The 19,531-nt window shown below is 31.4% G+C and overlaps 1 protein-coding gene across 5 annotated transcripts in view; it reads left to right on the top strand.

Moving 5' to 3' along the window:
• Nucleotides 1–19,531, top strand: part of LOC143202292 (uncharacterized) — a 157,834-nt gene that overhangs the window by 23,484 nt on the left and 114,819 nt on the right. For 2 of the 5 annotated variants that reach the window (XM_076413721.1, XM_076413726.1), the window contains exon 1: nucleotides 681–834. The exons of the other annotated variants lie outside the window; for them this stretch is intronic. The gene's annotated coding sequence lies outside the window, so the exon portion shown is untranslated. Of the gene's footprint in view, nucleotides 1–680; nucleotides 835–19,531 lie in introns of those variants that run through there. 5 annotated transcript variants of the gene reach the window in all.

A 19,531-nucleotide genomic window follows, 5' to 3' on the forward strand; every position in this document is an offset into this window, starting at 1 on the left:
AAAAATATTCTTCATGCATCTTCATATTCATTAAGACTTTGCGTCTTAAAAGTTTTAATCATATTTCTTTGCGTTGGAAAAAAGTACACAATTTAATTTGAACTTTTACCAATTTATAATTACATTAGGGACCCTCACACTATCGACATACATTAGATAATGTTTTTAACACAAAATTGTTAAAATAATGTATAAATAAGACCTGTACCCATACAAAACGTCTTATGCGACCAAAACAAGCGCAGTTTTTCAAACATCATTTTTTCTTTCAGATCAATTTTTTTTTGCAGATATAATTCCAGCTATTGTAAATAGGCAGAATTGTCATAAAGTTGTTTTTCAAGAATAGTCATCTAGCCTATTGACACAAGATGCAAATATCGACGAGGTTTATCGGTACATTCCATCAGGTCCGTTCTTAATTCGGATCTTCGTCTCGTTACCATCGACGACGACACATTAACGATACTAATGATGCATATCGTGAATAAATTTTCATAAAAAATTAACCGATAAAAAGCAGATTTCTCTTTTCCCCGCCGTGGAAATCTCGGGACGTCATGTTGACGTGGTTTTTAATCGATAACATATCATCGGGTCTTTCATTGAGCCGTATCATAGCTAGGTCATCGCAGAAACAAAAGCATTGTTGACACTGGCACGAAAATAGTTTGCATTTCAGTACACAATTAGCGGTTACGATAGTGTGTATGTGTTGGCTTATCGGTGTTTTATTTTACGTAACTCTTAAGCATTTGTATTTACCAACAGTGGTAGTTTTAGAATTGAAATTCCCGTGAGTTGATTGATATGTCGAGTGTCTCATATTAATTGGTAAGTGATTTTCTTTTGCTACATATTATTATTATTATTTTGAATTTGTGTAGCGATGAAAAAGCATTTTTTATTTATAGTCAGTTCAAAATAGCAGTGACACGAGTGTCATTATATGTCTGTCTAAAGTTATAAATTCGTTTTACAGTCAGACAATATTATCCTTTCCGTTTTATTCTATTTGAAAATAGATAAAATGCTGTTAGAGAAGTTCGAACATGTAACGGAATGAACCTGAAAAAGTTGTCCGTTTGCCAAATATCTGAAAATTCCTCAAAATATTATAATTACAGGTTATAAACCGGCAAACGTTGTTTTAACGCTTGGTTTTAGTAAATTTTAAATCGCCGCGATTTTTACTGAAACAAATTTTGCACTGTATATTAGTACGGACACGGTCACTAAAATATGTCAAAAGAAACAATATAACCTTAAATTCGCCAAAAAGATACAATGCGAAATAGGTGACGAATCAAGATCAATTTTGGTGTTTCAGAGATCAAATATACGAAATGTATAGAACAGTAAGTAGTTTTTTCAATCGAAACATAATTTAATACGATTATTTCAGAGAAAATTGTTAGTCTGGAAAGTATCCACAAAAATCCAAAAGATATACAGCTATTTGAGAGATGTAGAACATTCGTTCATACATTGTTGGATAATTTATGATTTAAGTGGTGTAAAGATAACCCACGAAAGGATTTAATGGAACTTCCAGAGTTTGCTTTTAAAAAAATACGCATAAGTTTTAAAAACATATAACAAAATCAAGAAAGAATTATATCAATTTATATATTTTATATAAGAGTCGTGAATTTTTCAAAATGGTACATTGGGTTGCTCACGGCAAGATGATAATAATTATAGTGTAAAGACAACAAAGGTTCATGGAAAAAGGTAAACGTTGGAATAACTATCGATTAGGTTTTGTTAGTTATAACATTTATTCATTGCAGACATATAGTTCTTCATGCTGGAAACAGGAATGGTTTTCTTCCTGGTGCAGAATTAGTGTTTCTCTAAGTCCAAAGGTGACTACCATGAAAAAATGAACCATAACTTGTCTTTGCAGTAGTTTGAAAATCAGCTTTTAAAGAACTTGGATCAGTTATTCTTATGTACAATGCACCATATCCACCATATATATATATAGTACACTGGTGGAGAAAATCCTAACAAGTTCATCAACAAAAGCTGCAATTAAGGAATGCAATTAATAAACTATTTTAAATTATTACACTTTTACTAATATACATATTATTAGTAATTTACTTTTTTAGATTTAAGCCTGAGAAAAGATACATAGTAGATCAGATTACCGAATGTTATGGCCACAGAGTATTGTTATCCTATCTCCCTATCACTGCATTTGAATTTAATCCTATTGAGTTAATATAGGGTATTGCAAAGAATTATTATAATAGATATTCAGGTCGGGGAGGATATTCAAACCAGAACTGTCTGATTTATGGAAAGAGGCATTGTCGAAAATAACACCTTCGGTTTGTATGAGCTCGATGAGACATATTGAAGAAGAAATTGACAAATTGTAGAATCTTGAGCAAATTTTTAATAGATTGGAAATAAACAGCTTGGTTATTAACTTGACTAGTATTTCTGAAAGTGAATGTGATTGAATAAAACTTTGTGAATGTTGGTTTATGATTCAATGCTGACGATTACCCAGACAGGGTGATGAAAGAAGAAACCACTGTCAGTATACAATTAATATACTTTAATTGTAGGGAATTGTATTATAGAGTGTGAAATCTTTATGAGCACGTGTGTTATTGTTCAGAATATACATGAACGTTTGGTTAACATGTATTAGTAGAGAAATAATACTAACTGTTTTGCAGATATGGCAAATCCATTAAGGAGAATGCAGTAGTTAAATGTAGTTATATCAAGAAAGATGTATACAGATACTAACAGGACAAACTAAAGAGAAATATAATAATATCATAATGACTTTACAAGGATACATTGCATCGAAAGAAACAAGAACTAAGCGTAAAACAAAAGTATGCTCTCTAATGAAAGTAGAATACATTACTCAGATATACAATGGTTAATTAAGTGGATTAGGCTTTCGGGGGATACCACTACACACAAAAACGCGTCTAGAACCCTACCGATACTAGTGTGGAAAAAAGCTCGATGTATATATAATAAAACAACTCTAACCTATAAATTATTGTGGCTGTAAAATTAATTGTAGATTTAAGTTCTTCGATAATAAATGTATTTGATGTACTATAATGTTAAAATAAATTATATTTAATAGAATATTTGTTTAATTATGTTATTTATATTAAAATGTTGTTATATGTTAGAACCTAAATGTACTAAAACTCGGGGTAGCTGCGGCAACATTGCGACGTTTCCCGTGTCACTGCTATTTTGAATTGACTTGAACTTGACAGATTATTATCATATAGTAATGCAAGTTCTTATAGCAGCATATCGTAATCATTTAATTGTTTGACCTTAACTTTTTATAACTATTTAAATAGTTAAAAATAGATTTAGCATTGGTCGTTAAGAGGTTATTTTTAAAGCTTTTTACATTTTCTATCAATCGTTCACAGTATATTTTTTGACGTTTGGTATATCGGGAATTATATTTTAAGCTGTTGGTTTGATAAGTCAACAATATGCTGTGTCAAAATCAAAAGTCATAAGGAAGAATTATTTGGAATTTTTAGGTATAATGTTTAAAGCTATAATAGGAATATAAATGGATTAACTATAATACATTGTGTAAAACTTAAATGCTAGTTCAAGGAACTCTACATTGGCTATACGAAATCATGTTGATTATACAAATGTTGAAACATTTTTTTCTATCGAAAGCGTCTGTGAATATAATCCTTAGATATTAAGTCAACAAGTAATGGCCTCAACTTTTGTATATATTAACCAATGTTATATATCGAATAAAATATTTCGGGATGGATTTTATTTTTATAAATATTCAGAAATTATGAGATAGGAATATAAAGACCCTTTAATAAATTCTTAATACCAATATAGTTAATACCATGTAAGTTGATTAGATATAATAAATCGTGTAGAATTTCAATGTTCGATCAAGAAATGTTACAACAGCTGTTTGAAATATGTTGATTGTGCAAAGCTTTAAATATTGCTTGAGCCCAACATTCCTGTTAAAATAATTTTCAGATAATAATTACTGTAATTAAATTGACCAATTTTACTTGCTCAGTCATATTTTTTCGACAGATAATTTAGAATCTATGATGAAGGAGCACTGTCAACACTTAAACCTATTCAGTTGGAGTTCCCCAGGGTAGTGTCTTGGGGCTACTCCTTTATAAGCTCTACCGTGCTGGTATCCGAGATTTCATCTTAAAATATGAAATAAAGTTATTACATCAGAGCAACATGGAAACAATATAGGTACTGGAGAACACCCAGGAGATTATAGCGTAATTTAAGAAGTTTAGTTTTATTTTAATTTGGGAAATACAAACTGATGTATCTATTGTTTTCTAGAATTTTTGATCATTCAGGCTGTTATTTGTAGGTGACATCAAACCCACCATTTTTAAATAACCGAAACTAAAACCGACAATTGAGATATAACGGAGCAGCAGTACTATAACTTTCTAAAACATTCAAATCAAAATATAGTGAATCATTCAGTAATATTAAATGAAGCACTGTTATTTTAGGTTAGGTTCTTTAATAGTTGTTTACATTGATACTTCACATTTTTACCAATAGATATGGCTGATCAAAATACATGACAACTAACTATTATTAATATTTCGATAATAAATACTCATTTAAATGTAAAACGATACCGGAAAATCAGTTTTCGCTTTCTGTTTCTCATTTATCAATCCCTTGTATCTTATTCACGACAATCGAGACCAGTTAGAAAAGGGTCCTATTATATCGTGCCGATAGCAAGTAAATTTGCTTTTAATGGGATCGAAAAGATGAAAAGAGAGAAAAAAAAGGGGGAGGAAAGGAAAAAAACGTTTCCGGTTTCTTTTCACAGATGCTCCGTATAACACGTAAAAAATATGTCTCGAAGTTTACGCACAAATTAAAGTGTCTTCCATATGAGGGCCGGTGTTTTTTTTTGTTATTATCTCCCTAATTTCTTTGGGAGGTGTTTGATTTCCAATGAAGTGGATGAAGAGAATGTTTTAAATTTTATGAAATGATTAAGTGTTTGAATTAAATTAAACTTTTAGGCTGGTAAGAAATTAATTTCGTGTTTATGTTACGATTTTTTTCTGTATTCATCATTTTATTTTCATTATTATCATTTCAAGTTTAAAATAAATTTCCATATTTTTATAACAATTTTTTATTTTGCAAGAAATCCTGATGTGGAATATTTTATATATTATTTTTCAACCAAACTTACCGATATTCTTTCATTCAATTATATTCGTCGCTAGAAAATTGTTCCTCACATTATTAAAATTGTTTTATTATGTACTGGACTTCAAAAACAAAAAGGAAAGGACAACAAAATAATAAAGTTTACTAACTTTATTGAGAAAATATTTATTTCATGAATTATTATAATAGATATTCAGGTCGGGGAGGATATTCAAACTAGAACTCTCTGGATTTATGGAAAAAGGCATTGTCGAATATAACACCTTCGGTTTGTATGAGCTCGATGAGACGCATTGATGAAGAAATTGACTAATTGTAGAATCTTGAGCAAGTTTTTAATAGATTGGAAATAAACAGCTTGTTTTCGTTTGTTATTATCTCCCTAATTTCTTTGGGAGGTGTTTGATTTCCAATGAATTGGATGAAGAGTATGTTTTAAATTTTATGAAATGATTAAGTGTTTGAATTAAATTAAACTTTTAGGCTGGTAAGAAATTAATTTCGTGTTTATGTTACGATTTTTTTCTGTTTTCATCATTTTATTTTCATTATTATCATTTCAAGTTTAAAATAAATTTCCATATTTTTATAATAATTTTGTATTTTGCAAAAAATCCTGACGTGAAATATTTTATATATTATTTTTCAACCAAACTTACTGATATACGCACTGATATTCTTTAATTCAATTATATTCGTCTCTAGAAAATTGTTCTTCACATCATTAAGATTGTTTTATTATGTACTGGACTTTAAAACAAAATAATAAAGTTTAATAACTTTATTGAGAAAATATTTATTTCATGTCAAATCCCGAAATATAAAAAAATGCTTTAAAAAATTGTAAATTGAAAAAAATAAGTCCATTACTTCAATTGTGAACTCTTCTTATTCATTTATATTCTTAATGGGAGTTAAATTAATTTAATTAATTAAAATGGGATTTGCTACCGGCCATATATTCCAGTATTTACTCCTTTTGATTAATATTTGTTTCGACATATCGGTCGTGACTTGTTTAGTGAATTCTTCATTTGTTATAGACGTGTCAAAAAATGGGTTGATTCATGAATAGCCTAATAAGATATATAGTTATTTCGAGATAGAATCCGTAAATTGCCTGAAAAACATAGTAACACCACTGCGCTACGAAGCCAGTATCTTAAGTCCTGTCATATTTTCAAAACAACAAAAGTAATGAAAGTCAAATATGCAATTTTGAGTGTTACATAATCAGCGTCGGCATATATTGAATAACACAATAATATTAAATGAAAAACTGTTATTTTTTGTAGCGAAATATCAAAACGTCATGTTAGGTTGTTTAACAATTATTTACATTAATATTTCTTATTTTCAGCAATATAATATGCCTTAACTATATTTTGTTCAGCTATATATATATATATATATATATATATATATATATATATATATATATATATATATATATTGAATTTTTGTTTGTTGTTGAACTAGTTCAGTTCTAAGAACATCTCAGTAGTGTCATAACTCGAATTTCTTACATTCTATTTCTTATATTCTATTTTAGCTCTGTATAAGCCTTACAGAAAAATTATTCAAAATATTATAAAACTTCTAAAAAACGTGTATTAATTTTAGTCTTCATTTTCAAATTTCGGTTTTCCAAGTGTATATTATTAGGAGCGTTGGAAACTATCGACTAAAAACAGTCGAAACAGTCGATAGTCGCAAAACAGTCAAAACATTAGATAGTCAAAAAACGTTCGTTTGTAATTACTACAGTAAATTACAGTAAACAGTAATTACGATTTTCCGTCAAATGCACGGTTCGACCGTTTTTTTTTTCAATTCGTCATGTCAGACGAAGATGTACGAACCCTTTCCTGTACTAATTGTGAGATAGGAAAGGACGGAGGTAATTGCTTAGAGCAGATAATTTTAAATCAACGGTAGTATAACCGAGACAGAGATGTACATATTCCTTCACATACTAACTTTAAAAAAGAAAAGGAAAAAAATATTACTGAATACTATTAACATGCAATTAATAATTTCATTTTAAACGAACCAGAATTGCTTTTATATTTGAACGTTCTGTGGATCTCTAAAAAGGAATGGAATAATAGCCCACAAATGTTTTATCGTATTTTAATACGTTAATTTTTAAATAATATACTATTATACATATAGACAATACAATAGAACTTGAACAAAACTTAAAAACTAAAGGTGTACAACAACCATAAATACTAAATAAAAATTACACATATCTAATCACAGAAAAAAACTAATTCATTTATTATTGAACGGAAATATTTTTAACAAAAATTGAAAGAGTAATAGAAATATTACCTATTATTGCCATAAAAACAGTCAAAAGTATTTTACTATTTATCATTCACAATTTTAATCTTTTTACCCTTTTAAATTAACAATCTTGAAAGATATCGTTCCAAAATGCTGCTATACTAATATACAATTTATTGTTATTTACAAGCAAACTACCAAAAAATCATAAAACTATATATATTACATATAAATCTATGTAAGCATAAATTGGGTAAATTTTTGTCAAAGTCCGGCTAGGACGACAGAACCGGACCGTTAAAAATCAGTCAATTGAAACTAATAGAACCAAAAACAGTAATTAAAAGTACACGACTGATACAGTCACTGGTAAAAAATAGTAAAATCAGTCGAACCAAAAAATAGCGACTGAAGCAGTCGATAGTAAAAAGTAGTCAATTACTAAATAGTCGATAGTCGTTTTCAGTCCATAGTTCCCAAGGCTAATTATTAGAGATTTTGACTTATGCATTGCAGTCACACTTTTAATTAATTAAATTTAATCCAAAAGCTCGATTCTATCTGTTCTGTTTACATTAACATTTCTCATTTTTTCTTTTCATTTATTGTAAACATCTATATAATTCAGTGTAGTCTTTTTGTATAAATCAAGTAAATATTTTTTCTCGTTATGAGCAAGAAAAACAAAACAGAATAAAGAAAGTTTATTACAGTATTTGCTTCAGTTTGAAAGGTCAAAGGTTAATATTCTGGTATAAAAACTCATTGTTGGCCTTTATATCTACTTTTGTTTTTGTTTGAATAGTGCTATATAATTGAACTTCAATCAAATTAACATCGTTAATTGTGACAAATACATATTATAAATAGCTAAATATTTCTTATTCGTTGTGTCCGTTATCAAAGTTTAAATATATTCTCCAACGTGCCCTAGTTGTTACCTTTAATTATCATTGAACTTTCAACACAACGCATAATTCTAAGATAGTTTAAACGGTTTACACGGTTATCAACCTGTCAAGTATTTTCGTTAATGCAAACATTCTCTTATCTCTAACTAAATTCCATCGGTTATTAGTTTTTGGAGCTTGTTCGGTGTAGGGGCATTAGTCATTTAATAAATGCAGTTCGTCAAACACAGATACTGTTTGGAGATAGCGTTCTTGCTTGAACAGGCTCAAGTTTTTATTTTAGGGATTTCCTTACTGTCGACATGGTTATTATAGATCAAAAACTGATATAAGTTTCATAAAATATGTATAATATAGTTTCATCTAGTGGTGATACAGTTATTCACCATGCATTTCCTTGACAGATTGAATTAACGATAAATTTGATTATTTTTTAACCGACTTCAATAAAGGAGGAGGTTGTATGTCCGCAGGTTTCTCCGTCAATTATGGATCGATTTTCAAAATTCCTTTTTGATTCGAAAGAGTGCACTTCCGAGGGGGTTCCATTGGATTTGATGGCGTAAAATTGAGGGAAACCCTCAAAAAAGACACGTACAAAGTTTTCACATATTTTTATCTAAAATAATCAGATATTTGTGTATAATATTATTGCTGAACTGATGTAAGGGAATACCGGAAGTCGTTTAGTGCAAATTAATTTAGTGTCAATTTTAAACACTATATTATTTGGGAACTCGTATAAATATTGGAGGCAACTACTTCTATGATGTAGTGGTGAGAGCGTTCAGCTCACACTCGGAGGTAGCGGGTCGCTAGGTAGAGCTCAAAAAATACAAAAATATTAATATGATTTTGTGACATATACAAAAAATAGATTATGAACAAAATACATATAATTTGTTGCTCGTACCGACTTCGAAGGGATCAGTTAGTAGTAGTTAAAATAATATTGTATATACATAAATAGGTTTAGGTAGATATTAAGCTAAATTGTGTGAACGATTAAGCTAAATTGTGTGTATATATAATATCGATATTTTTTTAAAATAATAATATATATATATTAAAAATAATGAAATTCGAAAATCGAAATAGTTTTTTTTTATTCAACATAATTCTCTTCAAGGGTGTGATACATTATAGCGACCCTCCAACTTTTTGATACCATTTTTGTAGTACGATTTGTCCTGTGCTTCAAAATAGGCCTCAGTTTCGTCGATCACCTCTTCATTCGACGAAAATTTCTTCCCAGCGAGCATTCTTTTGAGATCTGAGAACAGGAGATGGGGGCCAGATCTACAGAACACGGTGGATGAGGAAGCAATTCGAAGCTAAATTCATGGACATTTGCCATCGTTTTCACTGACTTGTGATGTGGTGCATTGTCTTGGTGAAGCACCACTTTCTTTTTCTTCAAATGAGCTTTATTTCGTCCTTCAAACGGTCCAATAACGCTATGTAATATCTCTGTTGATGGTTCTTCCTTTTTCAAGGTAATCACTGAAAATTATTCCAAGCATATCCCAGAATACAGACGCCATAACCTTGCCAGCCGATTGTTGCGTTTTCCCCCGCTTTGGAGCGGGTTCATCGTGTGCAGTCCACTCGGATGACTTTCGATTGGACTTCGGAGTGAAATGCTGGAGCCATGTTTCATCCATTGTCACATATCGATGCAAAAACTCGGGTTTATTACGCTTGATCATCTTCGAAACGGTATATCCGTATTTTTTAATATATCAATATATAGAAATATCGATATTTTTTCGGTCGATAAGACTCCTATAGTAGAATATAAAATACGTTTAGTAGATAGATTAAATAAAGTTTTGTTTATTTTTATTTAGTTATTACAGCGGTTTTAAAATGTTTTTTCTTGTGTTAAAAATAAAAAATTATTTGTTTGATTATTTTTTAATTTTTAGTGAGTTCCTTATTTATTTTTTGAAGATATATTTTAGCTTAGTATCAGTTTCATATGTAACTTACAATTCTGATCTCACCTAACGCATAACAAGAAATAATTTCAAACAGCAATGTAAATAGTTGATTAAGAAATTAGTAATAAGTATAGTGAGTGCTTTATTATTTACATCCAAGTTTTAGCCGAAAGTGTAAGCTGTGAGCAATCGAGGCAAAATTGAAGTTCGTCAGTCTGAATCGCTGATGCTACTGATATAAGCTCCGAAGGCAAAAAAGAGGTTCTCCAATATCAACTAGGGGAACCAGTTTTTTTAAAAACCAGAACATTTATTTGATTTCAAATTAAATCTTCTCTACTTTTTGTCTAAAATTTAACTTATGATCGAGAAAGACACCGAGGTATTTCGCTGATTATGCATGAGGAATCGGTTACCTATCAAGTGTTATAATCAGTTTTTGCTATTTAATTGCAACTTGAAATTGATTTGGAGCTTTTAAGCTCTATTCTCCAGTTTCTAATCCATTTAGGTTGTTGATTAGAACATCACAGAGTATGTTTCAATCTCAGTAGGCATAAATATATGTGTCAACATTATGATTGTTTATCGAGACTGTTCTTTCAATAAACCAGGTTATATTTCCCCAATTATAATAGTAATTAAATTATATCGAGAAACAAAACAAAAAACAAACAATAGTTATTTCACAACTGGAGAAACTGGCTTTATAGTTATTTCGAGCTGATAAACGTGTTTGTATCTATTGTTGATTGTATATCATTTAGTTAGAATACATTAGCTGGATGTTGCTTTTCGCACAAATGACATCATAGCTCTAGCCGAAAAATTGCGAAATATTGTTGATAAAAATGAACGATATTTGTTTTATATTTCGCGTTATTGAAAGATCTGTTAAATTTTACGTTATTCAGACCCAAATATCTCATTAATTGTTATTTAAATGATAATTTTGTGGATTCGTTGTATTTTAAATTGGTATTGGTGTGATGTTTTCCCCTGCTTGAAACCGAAATTCTTTGTTAAAGACCCGAAGACCTAACTAATCAGATAAACTTTCTATACAGCTTCTATTTGTTCAATATTATACATAGGAACAATAAGCGTCAAGAAGACAACATTTCCTTTCATCCAAACGTAATCAAGTCAAACGTTCCGAGACCGAATCCAGCGTCGACGAGCGCTTTTCAACCGTTTATTTCTTTTTCTCTTTCAACAACCCGCCATTTTATACAAAGATATTGTACTTCCCATTTACACAACAATATGTATCTGATTGAATTCGTGAGGTAAAAGTCAACGTTCCTTTGTGCGTATGTAAAAAGGCCATTTGCGGATACATCAAACGGAGCTCCGTGGTAGTGGTGGAGACTTCGGAGAGGATATTTAACGGGACCGAAAAAAATTGACGATTCAAAGCGCGTAGGATTTCGTATTAATTATAAACCGCGCTTTTGTTCGATTCTTAATTTATTGTAAATTTGTTTCCGTCGACCGTGAAAAAGGGCGAATTACTTTTTGTAAAGGACGGATCAATTAGGCCGGGGTCCGTAATAACTCTGTGTCAGGGTAAATTGAATTTTCAAACGCAGGAGTAAGTAGACACACGGGTTGAATAATACGGAGAAATTTTTAGGAAAGTGTTTTTTTCGATATAATTTAATTACGGGTGTAATTGGGAAATTATAACTAATACCGTAAGTCAACATATTTCAGTGCAAGCAGCATTTTATGCCTGCGGCTTAATTTTAACATTTTTAACACACATTAAGCCACGTTTAAAAAGTATTAGTCTATAGAACATTCTAAAAATAAAGATAGAATTATTAGTTTATCGAATCAAAAGTTATTGCTCTTTTAAAACGAAAATTAATCGTCATACCAGTCTTCCTTAAGTTTAACTAATTCAAACCAAATATTAAAATATATTTATTACATTGCCGTCTAACGTACAATTTGTCTTTACATTAACTTAAATCAAGGTATGTATCTAGAAGGACCCATCGGTCCTATCTTAGTCTCTGGTGTAATAATGTTTATGCATTAACACTGCTATTTTTCTACAAAATGCACCTCACTACATTACACAAGACCAAATGGTGTGATTTTGTTAAATCTATGTCCTGTTTTATTGTTATCCAAGTGTTGTAATGCTTCGATATTGACATGAAAGTGGAGTCTGTCCTCATGTCTTCTTGCAATTTTCTTGATTTCCTGGGTGACAGTCGGTATCCGAAGCCTCGGTGTACCTATAATAACAATTTAATCGAAAGGTCTTCGGCTTAACACATAGATGGTTCTACTAGAATTAAATCCATACGTTTTTTAATTAACCTTAACCGTCAAAAGATGCGCGTATAAATTTGGCAGCTGTCGGATCACTAGTTTGTGAATTATAGCATTTTCAGTGAAGCAACTTTTGTTATTGTGAAAAAAAAATGGATAAAGAGGAATTTCGCGTGTTGATAAAATATTGCTGAAAAAATACTATTGAAGCAAAAACTTGGCTTGATGCCGAGTTTCCGGACACTGTCCCAGGAAAATCAACCATTAAGGATTGGTTTAGACGTGGTGAAATGAGCACCGAAGATGGTAAACGCACTGGCCGCCCAAAAGAAGTTTTTATCGACGAAAACATTTAAAAAAAACCACAAAATGATTTTGAATGACCGTAAATTGAAACTGAATCAATAACGCACACTCTAAAGATATCAACTGAACGTATACATCAGATCATTCATGAATATTTGGGTATGAGACTCTGTGCAAAGTGGATCTTACTTTTGACCAAGAACAACAATGAGTTGATGATTCGGAGCAGTGTCTGAAGATGATCAAGCGTAATAAATCCGAGTTTTTGCGTCGATATGTGACAACGGATGAAACATGGCTCCATCATTTCACTTCGAAGTCCAATCGACAGTCATCCGAGTGGACTGCACACGATGAACCTGCTCCAAAGCGCAGGAAAACGCAACAGTCGGCTAGCAAGGTTATGGCATCTGTATTTTGGGATGCGCATGGACTAATGCTTAAGTACTGCTTCACTAAGACAATGCACCTTGTCACAAGTCAGTGAAAACTATGGCAAAAATCCATGAATTGGACTTCGAATTGCTTCCTCATTCACCGTATTCTCCAGATCTGGCCCACAGCGATTATTTCCTGCTCTCAGATCTCAAAAGAATGCTCGCTGGGAAGACATTTTCGTCAAATGAAGAGGTGATCGCCGAAACTGAGGTCTACTTTGAAGCAAAGGATAAATCGTACTACAAAAATGCTATCGAAAAGTTATAGGGTCGCTATAATCAGTGTATCACCCTTAAAGGGAATTATGTTGAACTAATTTTGCCAAAAAAAGTGTTTTACTATGGTAATCTGGGGACTTTTCAGTTGACCTGTTACTTCTCAGGGGTTCAGGAAAACTTCTATTGTATTTATACTAGTTTTCGCGGAACATCCCCTTAACTGAATTCCGTATGTTCATATAGGTTTCAACGCTTGCTTATATAAAGCAATTTATTATGTTCTAATAAGTATGAATTTCTTAATAAGTTCAATTAACCAATACATTGTCTACGTGTTCTTTCCAGCGAAGTTTTGCATGTAGATTCATTCGGAGATACTTAACGTTGTTGCTATATGTAATGATAGTATTATTTATTGTTATTGGTGCTTATACGGTCAGATTTTTCAAGTTTGGGTCCAATTATTTTTGTCACTTGCGTGTTTTAATCTTCGTGTAGATTGACAGAATTGACATATAATTCTGTTTTATTTAACGAAATAAGATTTAGAGTTATCAGATGTTATGTTCCCGATAGATGGCATCAATTGAAAATAATTTAAGAGGTACAGACTGTAGTAAATCTTCTGGATTTGTTGGAAAAATGACACTTCGAACATAGCTTTTGAATATATTGTGACATTATTTTTGTTACATCAATATAAAAACTAGTATCGGGCAAACAGAACGTCGTTTCAAGTGATATATTTGATGAAATGTATAATAACTAATAGTGGATCTATCAAAATCAGGCAAAATATTCATTTAAACCAATGCAGTTGAAATTGCCTTTCACCAAAACATTAATTATAGTGATTTTATAGAATATGGGAAATGCGTCTCTCTGTGAACTATCTTATGAGTTTTTATTACATATTAATAAGCGAATAACCAAAACAATTTCCTTTAGTGTTATTTTTAAATCCACAACTGTAATGTGATATTGTATGTTTACTGAAATTTTTAAGTTCTTATTTTAGTAGTTGTATTTATTGCAAGACAGTCCAGAATGTTTACATTTTATTCATATTTAGTAGAAGATTTTTGATGATTATGAAGTTGATTTTCATGTCTTATGATATAATCACATAGGAAATTTAAAATATCTCGTCGAAAATACTAAAAACCAATGATGTCTTTACAGTATACAATAACGATTGGTCAATCCAAATACGCATTTTAGGTAATTGTGCATGTTTTAATAATATATTGAAACAAATCTAATTGAATATATCTTTATTTCCACCGAAAATATTGCGAGGTTCAGTTAACAGGGTTATTATAAACAAACTACTAGACATATTTAATTCCTTGATTTGCAATGAAAATACGTAAACATGTTTTGCCCCTTTTTACAATTTTTTTGTTTCGTAAAAATGCCATTCTTTAATAAAAGGAATCAAACTGCATTAATATATCTACGCGGACAATTTCATTTTGTATGTCAATTGTTTTTCCTCGGTATTAGCGCTAACTAGCGCGTACTATGTCAGCTTCTCACAACTATTTTGAAACAAATAAAATATGTATGCCACTAACTTTTAGTTCATATATATATATATATATATATATATATATATATATATATATCGTCCGCTGCGTGATAGGAATCTCTCACTCGCAAACATTCGGAGACATCTGATTTTTATTTGAAAAATAACGCAACACGCGACATTTTAACTGACACAACACCATTTCGTTGAAGTAACTCAACAAGTGTGTATATTATCGTCACCTGGTCGGTTTACGACACAATCTTACATCATCTACGTATTTTCTCAGTCTGACTCGATGATGACTAACCGACAGTTGAACGTTGCTAAAATAACGACCGTTATTAGATATATTAAACTTTTCAGTTAATTGAATGGTTGTTTAAAAAATATATTTTGACAGGTTAATAGAAAAGTCCTCCGCCTACCATAGTAACACACTTTTTTGGCAAAATTAGTTTTTTTTATTCAACATAATTTCCTTCAAGGGTGATACACTGATTATAGCGACCCTCCAACTTTTCGATACCATTTTTTTAGAACGATTTGTCCTTTGCTTCAATTTAGGCCTCAGTTTCAGCGATCACCTCTTCATTCGACGAAAATTTCTTCCCAGCCAGCATTCTTTTGAGATCAGTGAACAGGGAATAGTCGCTGGGAGACAGATCTAGAGAATATGGTGGATGAGGAAGCAATTCGAAGTCCAATTCATGGATTTTTGCCATCGTTTTCACTGACTGTCCTGGTGAAGCAGCACTTTTTTTTTCTTCAAATACTACCGTTTTTCGGCGATTTAGTCCTTCAAACGGTCTAATAACGCTATGTAACAGTCGCTGTTGATGGTACTTCTTTTTTTCAAGGTAGTCAATGAAAATTATTCCATGCGCATCCCAAAATACAGACGTCATTACCTTGCCAGTCGACTGTTGCGTTTTCCTACGCTTTACGGCTTCGTCAGTGCAGTGCAAAAACTTGGGTTTATTACGCTTAATCATCTTCAAACACTGCTCCGAATCATCGAATCGTCGTTGTTTTTTGTCAAAAGTGAGATCGCTCGGCACCCGCTTTACACAGAGTTTTATCATAACCAAATATTCGTGAATGATATGAAGCACACGTTCAGTTGATATCTTTAAAGTGTCTGCTATTTCATTCAATTTCAATTTACGGTCATTCAAAATCATCTTGTAGATTTTTTTAATGTTTTTGTCGGTAACAACTTCTTTTGGGCGTCCACTGCGTTCACGGTCTTCGGTGCTCATTAGCATACCAATCCTTGATGGTTGATTTTCCTGGGGCAGTGTCCGGAAACTCGGCATCAAGTCAAGTTTTTGCTTCAACTGTATTTCTTCCCTTCAAAAAGCAATATTTTAATAACACGCTTTAACATCTTTTCTATGTATTATTCTTCTAGTGATGTCAGCCGCGGAGATATTGATACATCGGGGTATAAAAAATATCGATATTTAGCCATATCGATGTGTCTTGATGGAAACAATTATATTACCTCAACAAAATGTTGTAAATATAAAATTAACCGAAAAATTACTTCCTAACCACAACTTTCGTAAACAACAGCGCGTGTCTGTGGAATCTGTCAAGCTAGTTTAGAATAAATACTCATGAGCAGTTCTGGCCAATCAACACGCACGCAGGGGTCCTTTTACTGTCGCGTAGTAGTATGATCCTCTATTAAAAACCTACATATAATTATCTGTAATTATTATTAGTGGTTTTCAGCGTTCTACATATTGTAATTGCATATTACTTTGTTTACCTTTCTTCGTAGAACATGACAAAACTCAAGCATTACATCGCATCGACCACCGACATCTTAATTTAGATAACTATTTGTTTAAAGCTTGACCTGGAATGTTTTCTTCGAACATTGGTATTATACGGTGCATTCGAGCGTTATCTAATTATTTGAACAAAGAGAAATCTTATCATTTTCAGTACCAGAAACGATTTAATTATAGACGGCGAAAACTGAATGGGACCGTTCGGTACCGATCATAAATTACACGACCCCTATACGAGCACAATTGAAATATTTATCAATTAATTGTGAACCGTATCAATGAGAAAAAATAGGCGTTCGTTTCGCAATAGGCAGCGCCGTCGTGTACGAGAGAAAACATAAATTAACAGCGTTTAATAACGAACCAAAACGAGATATGCCAACGGCTTGATAGAGAATAATTGACGCTAATTTATTCCGTACGTAAATATTTTCTCTGTGTTGTGTCTCGAGACTTGAGGATAATTATGAATATCGTACAGCGCCTTTTTCACGTTAATCAGTATCTATGGGATTAGCTATGCTTCTTTGTAGTTGTCCAGTTTGGTTATTAATTAACGGTAAATGAGAATATTTTAATCCTTATACTTATGTCAGTAATTAATGAAATGGTAATAAATGAATGAAAATAGTAATTACTATTTCCAGTCAAATGCACAGTTCCACTGTTTTGTTCAATTCGTGGTGCTAGATGAAAATGTACGAACCCTTTCCTGTGTAAATTGTAAGAGAGGAAAGGACGGAGAAAACTACTAGGAGCAGTTACTTGTGTGTGCTTATGTGCTTATATTTTCCAACGTTAGTATAAACGGGACGGAAATGTACATATTCCTTCACGTATTAACTTTAAAAAAGAAAATGAAAAAATAATTACTGAATACTATTAACATGCAATTAATAATTTCATTTTAAAGGAAGTAGTAATACTTTTATATTTAACTGTTCTGTGGATCTGTAAAATGAATGGTTTTTTTCTATGGAATTAAATAATACCCCACAATTGTTTTATCGTATTTTAATATGTTAATTGTTATTTTCAAATAATATACTATAACAAATATAGACAATACAATAGAACTTAAACAAAACCTAAAAACTAAAGATGTACAATAACCATAAATACTAAATTAAAATCAAACATATACCTAATCATGGAAAAAAACTAATTCATGACATAATCAAAAATGATCGCACAATAACTACTAGAGCTTTTTTAAATAAAGTAAATGCTTTATTTATTACTGAACGGAAATATTTTTTAACAAAAATCAAGAGAGTAATCGAAATTTTACTAATTATTGCCATAAAAACAGTCAGAAGTATTTTACTATTTATGATTCATCAATCAAATCGAAGATGTTCATTTAAATTTTCGAGAGATTTTTCTCGACTTTAAGTTACAACTGCCCGAAGAGTAATTACCATAATTTTAGTTTAGCTTCGACGGTCACGTTGAAATATAGGGCTTTAATACGGACTACGAGGATTTCGGGCATCTGCCCACCGTATCAGCTGAGCAGGTGTTAAGATTTCGTTTCGAACGACCGAGGAAAAAAAGGCCCCTGTTAAAATTCTACCACGTGCTTCTTGGCCACAATTTTAAATTATTAGAACTCGGAAACCGGTGAGGAATGAATGAAAACAGAAAATGTGCCGGTGTGTGGCTGTGTTTGGGTCGTTATTTGGTTTGATGACCTTGCCTGATACCGATGACAAAACCTGTGATATAAAGATTGTGAATTCATTTTAAAAGATTTTTTTTGTAAATACAAGGTTATCACGGAATATTCTTTTACGAATCACTTATGATTCGGGATGATACGGAATTAATACACTACTAATTACCTTGGAGCAAAGGTACAGATTTATTTTAACCATGGTATTTTTCTACTGACTCGATAAAAGTTCCCGCGCCCTCTACCTGCTCTTCTTCCTCTTTCCTATACTGGCTCTTGTATCGACACAAGTCATATATTTAACACTCCCCTTCAATCTAAATGTACTAAATAACTTAACCTAATTAAGATTGTAAACAAAAATTACAAAAATACATTTAAAATGCCTGAACAGAACTATTACATTGTACATATAAATTTGTTTTAGCTTAGGACTATTCTATTTTTATATGGTCGGAATTTAATTTTAATTAATAATTTAATCAAATAAATCTACAGAATTATGTGATAAACAAAGGTAACAGTCAATTTTCTACTTAAGAAAACAGTTTCCTCTTCGAACAAAAGAAAACTTTGAACAATCAGAGACATAGTCGCCAAAACACTGTCCAATTTAATATCATTTATATAGTGTGTTCTTGGGCTGTCAAATGGTATACATCCATTAAAACTTCCTAGTTGGTTACCATACCAGTCTTCATAACTTACTCCTTCAAGACCACTTCCGCCTTACATTAGTCCATGGTCTTCTGGCATCACTGAGGTATCATACTAATTGGTCACCACTGTAGCCTTCTTAACTTGTTCCTTCAAGTCCACTTCTGCCTTATATTAGTCCATGGTATTCTGGTCTCACTATATCATAACTAAATGGTCACCATTATCTCCATTTTCTGCTTCTAATATTGT

Source organism: Rhynchophorus ferrugineus, unplaced genomic scaffold (genome assembly GCF_030347505.1).
Source record: "Rhynchophorus ferrugineus isolate W39M unplaced genomic scaffold, kcgeb_rfMv2 rfM9, whole genome shotgun sequence".
NCBI lineage: Eukaryota > Metazoa > Arthropoda > Insecta > Coleoptera > Curculionidae > Rhynchophorus > Rhynchophorus ferrugineus.